Source organism: Monodelphis domestica, chromosome 1 (genome assembly GCF_027887165.1).
Source record: "Monodelphis domestica isolate mMonDom1 chromosome 1, mMonDom1.pri, whole genome shotgun sequence".
NCBI lineage: Eukaryota > Metazoa > Chordata > Mammalia > Didelphimorphia > Didelphidae > Monodelphis > Monodelphis domestica.
In genome coordinates, this window is record NC_077227.1 from 167,503,368 (window position 1) to 167,509,367 (window position 6,000).

A 6,000-nucleotide genomic window follows, 5' to 3' on the forward strand; every position below is an offset into this window, starting at 1 on the left:
GCCACAGAGCGAGCCACCCCACTCTCCACCGATCCTTTAGCTTCTTCCTGTTCCTCCATTTCCCCACCTCAGCCTCTTGCCCCGCTCCCCTTCATCCCCCAGCCCATTCCCCTTTGGGTACATCAGGAAGAGCTCCCAAATACTCTCAGAGATCTCAAGCCCTCCTAACAGGTCTGCACCGGGCTGGACCGGTTTTCTCCAAAGAACTCTCCCCGCCTCTCTCGCCCCTCCCTTCCTCATTAGGCTCCTCCCCTTCTCCATTTTCTTTTTCTTTCTCTCTCTTTTTTTTAATTATCTTTCTGTTTACAGGCTCTACTCTCTGCAGCCTGGCTTTTCCTTGCTCTGCTCCCTGACTCTCCCTCTTCTCCCTGGGTCCAGGGGAGAAAGCAAGGCTGGGGAGAAGACGACGCCTCTAGGGAAGCAGGGAAGGGGTTCTCTGGCTGCTACCTTCTCCTCCAGAGTCTGCAGGCAACCTTAATGCTTTCTCTGCCGCTGCTGCAGTTTAGGCATGAGTGGCAGTGTCTGCTGGAGTCTGGGGTGGAGGGGGAGGGACTTTCTGCTGAAGTCTCTGCCCCATACAACTGCCTGAATGGAAGTCCGTTTAGCTCGCTACTGCCCAGTTACAATCCGGACTCCTGACTCATTTTTACTCTTCTCTTCCAGCTTTGGTATCACAGAAGAGAGGGTGGGACTAGACCGATTGGGGGGATCTCTGGGTCATGGGGGTCCACAATCCATCCAGGAATGAGTGCTCACCCTTCCTTTGGCTTTCTGTGCCTGCTGGGGTGTCCTGAAGGAATGTTTTCTCCTCTTTGGGCTCCCTCAAGGACCTTTCCACAGCAGCCTGGATGTCTGTATCCTGGTTAATGGTAGATGCTGCTGCTGAGGGAAGGAGGGATGGGATAGTCCAGAAACCACTCAGGAATGGATGGCCACCCTGACTTTGCCTCCTGCTGCCTACTCTCTTTGCTATCCTATACCTGACTCATTTTTTATTAAACCCATATCTTCTACCTTAGAATTGGTTCCAAGGCAGAAAAGCAGTAAAGACTGGGCAATTTAGGTTAAGTGACATGCCCAGGATCATGTGGAAAATTAATATTGAATTGGGATATTTTTTGAGAAATAATTCCTCTTTTTGGTCCTCGAAAAAGTTTGATTTTAAAGTTCAAACTATGTCTCAGGCTCTGAAACTGGGTTGAATCTTCCTTTCTTTTGTTTAGATCTTTTACAGGTGAGAAGACCTGTTCCTTATTTATATATAAACAAGAACTCTCTTAGGTAATGAAGATGACTAGAAAGCCGCCATATTGGAAGTCTGTGCCTGGCAGCCCTTGGGCATTCTTGGGACACTCCCTTTCTTGTGATGATGGAGTTCTGTTCTCTGATCCTGCTTCCTGTGTGACTGTTCCCCAATCCGAGATGTCCTGGGGTGGGCCTCAGTGATGATGTTAGAAGGAATATACATTGGCTTGTGCCACAGGAAGTTGACTTTTTCCCTCAGTTGCTCCCTCTTTTGTCCCTACCTTCTGGCTATATTCTCTCCTTCACTAGGCTAGCTGCTTAGTTACACAAGCTTAAACATCTGCTTCTCTGACTCCTGGCTGCTTGAGCTCACCTCTCTCTGTTTCTCTGTCTCTCTGTCTCTCTCTCTGTGTGTCTCTTTCTCTGTCTCTGTCTGTCTGTCTGTCTGTCTGTCGGTCTCTTTGTCTCTGTATCTGTCTCTCTCTTTCATCTTCTACCTTAGCTCTGGATCTATTGAACTTGATAAACATCATACTTGGTAATTATTTTTTTTATCTGTCAATTAATTCTATAATCACTTATTTATCATATATACAGACTACTGTGCTAGGTGGCAAAAAAAAAAAAGTATGATTCCCATCCTTAAGGAATAATAACTATTAGCAACAGCTAATAACTTCAAAGAGCTTAGAGACTGAAAAAAATGTACATGCAATGTCTGTCTTTCTGTCTCTGTCTTTCTCAGGCTCCCATCTTCTGCCTCTCTTGAGCTCTGTGGTGTGTTCTCAGACTGGGAGGAAGTCCATTGGCTAAGCAGCACAGTGGATAGAACTCCTGGCCTTGCAGTCAGGAGGAACTGGTTTCAGATGTGAATTTAGAAACTTTCTAGGTGTGTGACCCTGGGCAAGTCACTTAAGTCCAGTTGTCTAGCCCTGATTGCTCTTCTGCCTTGGAATTGATATTCAGAATCAATTCTAAGAGATGAGAGTTTAAGAAAAATATAAATAGACATAGTATATATACTTGGGTGCATTTTTCTTCAGCTGAGTCAAATTTAATCTCAGAAGACAGAGGGTTTATGGCATGTCAAATAAGGAAGCCTAGGACAGGAGGTATCTTTCTCAGCTCTTGGCTGAGTGAGAATAGGGCAGGGACCAGATTGTTGTTGGGATTTCTAGATAACGTTGTCTAGTTTGTTATTGTATGGTTGAATACAGAAATCCTGGGAGTTGTATCCTACTATAATTATCTTTTCACTCCAGGCCTGCTCTCTCAGTCCCAAGGGAGACTGATGAATTTATGGTTATGAAAAGCCAGTTGATCCAATTTTTTTATCTTAATACCCTGAAAATTCTATGGATGCCATTGTTCTAGTCCAACTCCAACTCCTCTATTTCTTCACCCATCTCAACTCTGATTCTTCTCAAATATTATGAGATATGGTAGATTCTAGCTTTAAATAAATAAATTAGAAGAGAGATTTCTTGTCTAAAGTGTGGCATGGTGGGCTGGAAGCTGGATGGTAGGGTGAATTCAATCAGGTTATTTCATTACATTCATTTTAATTGCAAAAATAGAAAACAACAAACCGAACCAAACAATAATTCCAGAGCTTGGGGCTTGCAAGGGGTACATCACTCCCTCCTAGCATTTTGGGATATCGCCGTTGCTGTATTTGACTCTCAGAAACCATGTAGTTGACCCTCTATATCTAGACACCTTGGTCCTGATGAAGTCCTGAATTCTGGGGCGTTCCCTATGATCGCTGCATAGTTGTTGCCTCAGGATGTTGTGGCTTAAATATCCATAGTAGCCCTGTGTGTCCAAGGAAGGAGAGGGTGAGGGAGAAGAGATTTGTTGCTTTGTCAGAAATCTCATTGATCAGGGATTCCTGGAATTGTCAGGAAAAAAAAAATTGACTATATTCAAATGGCCCACAAGTTAATGTCAACTAAAACCACCAAAGGACTCCAAAGACTTTTTTAGTGGACTTTCTTTTAGATTCACTGTTATAGTAGGGAAAAAAATGTCAACAAAAGCCTTTAGAGAGGAAGCACTAAATCCAGTCTCCACTTTAGAAGCTTCAGGTGCCACATTTGAAGTATGCCCTTCTTATGGATATTTTCAATAGGCTATTCCCCAAGATGAGAACAAATTTGTTGACCAACCCTATTTCTCATCAATATAAGTATAATTCTATTTATTTTTTTAAAATTACTATTTTAGAAAATTTAACCCTTATCTTTTATCTAGAACTTTTATGTCATTTGGATATAATAAAAGTTTTTTCTCTGACAATTCCAAGAATCCCTATTTCAGTGAAATTACCTATAAATCAGCAAATCTCTTCTCCCTCACCCTCTCCTTCCTTGGACACACAAGGCTACTATGGATATTTAAGCCATAACATTCTGAGGCAATATCTATGCAGTGATCAGAGGGAATTCCCCAGAGGCATAAGAGTGGTAAGGACTAGGCAATTGGGGTTAAGTGACTTGCCTAAGGTCACACAGCCAAGAAGTGTTGGAGGCCAGATTTGAACTTAGGATCTCCTGTCTCTAGGCCTGGATCTTTCTCCACTGAGTCATTTAGCTGCCCCTGCTCATTGATTTCAATAAGATTCACAAGACATATCCCTATAGGTATGAAAATTGGCAAATGAAGAGAAAAAAAAAGAAAAATCTAAAATTTAGAAATGGGATTTTACCCAGTCCCAGGAATTTAAAAAGTGATACCACCATAATCAAGACCCAACTGGACTCAAAGGATTTTCTTGGTATTTGGTTACATATTCACATAATCTTTTCCTTAACATGTCACCAAACCTAATAGTCATTAGTAGTCTTATGTTCAGTCTCTCAGCATGTTACACATGAGGTTCTTCAATGGCTTACATTCTCATTAATGTTAAAGTCAAGGAAAAACAAAACCAAATCTGTTTTGGATAGAAACTCTTGTTGGTATCTCATCTGCCAACCCCCTTGGAAACAACCCACTAAATGATTCCTAGAACCCTATTCCAGTTCCATTTGCTATATGAACTTCTATATCATTTGGATGGTTTTAATTTTTCTCTGTTTTTTTTTCCAGGAATCAGCAAACCAGTAAGAATAGCCACAGGTTGGCAGATCTGTATGATGTTCAACCATGGATTTTCAACCCAGAAAACCAGAGGTAGCAATTACACTTTTGGTTCCTGAAGAATCTAGAACATCATCTGTGTTGTGGAATGTGGCCTGAAGACCAAGGGTCAATTCAAACATTGCAATAATGGAATTCCAAATGAAAAGTCAGGGAGGGTCCATGTACCCTCTCAGAGAGGGTCAAGCCCTGCAACTATTATTTAGAGCATTTTTGTCCTTGCTTGACACATAAGTACTTAATCAATGCCTTTTTATTGTTCAATTCCAAAAATAACCTGAATTTCTCTACAATGCCTCCTTGCCCTTGAGAAAAATCTCAACTTTGATGGTTGAGAAGATATAGGAACAAGGGCCTGAACTGGAAGCAGGGGTTTCTATGGCCTTCTCAAATAGAAAAATGTAGGACCACTTGCTTCACTTGCCAAATTACTTATTAAAGCTTTCTTGAGCCTGGGGTCAAAGGTGGAATAAAAATAAAAAAAAAATTTTGGGACAAGGCAATACTCCTCCCAGGTCTTTTAGGCTGATGAGATTTCTCATATATCTGAGGCAAAATCACAGGAGATACCTTTGTGTGTGCGGGAATTTTCCTGGTCTGAAGCAAGAAATTCAAGTGGAGATTCTTGGAGTCCTCCAGAATTTGGAGGTCTTGAATGATATCCTTAATTTTCCTTTACATATTTTCCTAATCATCTCTTTAACATCTAACCAAACCTAAAAGCCCTCAGTAGTCTTGTGTCACCCAAATAGCTAAAAAAAGACTTCTAATTAATCAGATATATTCAGAATAACATTGAATATATCTGCTAATGAACTGATAGTTTACTTAGAATTTTCTAGAGATTCTAAAGAAATGAATAGACATTGTATGGGTATAGAAAAGTTATATGTTATAAAAACAATACCCACAGAATTCTCTGTTTCTATATGATTACAAGAAAATCCAAGAGTTAGCAATAGAAAGGGAAATTCCATTCAAAATAAATACAGAATACATAAAATAGTTGAGAATTAGTCTACCAAAGCAACTCAGTATTTGCATAGATTCAATTACAAAATACTTTTTAAAGAAATAAAGAACTTAAATAAGCAAAGCACTATTTCACATCACTGGCTTCATTTTGTCAATATAATAAAACTGGTCATGCTATCAAAGTTAATTTATAGTAATGTTATGCGAATCAAACAACCAAAGGGATTTTTTTTTACAGAGCGAATTAAAATAATAACAAAATTCATTTGGAGGAATAAAAAATCTAGACCATATAAGGGAATATATTTTAAAAGATATAAATGAAGGAAGAATGGCCCTTCCATACTCCAAACTATGTTATAAAACACTATTCATCAAAACCATATGATATTGGTTAAAACTTAAAGTAAATCACTGAAACAAGTTAAATGAGGATAATAAAAAATAATTGACTGCAATAACCCAATGTTTAATAAATAAGAAAACAAATCATTTAACTCCCTGTATTATAAGAACTCATGAGAAAACTGGAAAGAAATCTGACAAAATGAGGCATAGACCAGCATCTAACATCATTTTCTATAACAAATTAAAAATGAATACCTAATCTCAATATTAAATATTAAAATATTAAAGACC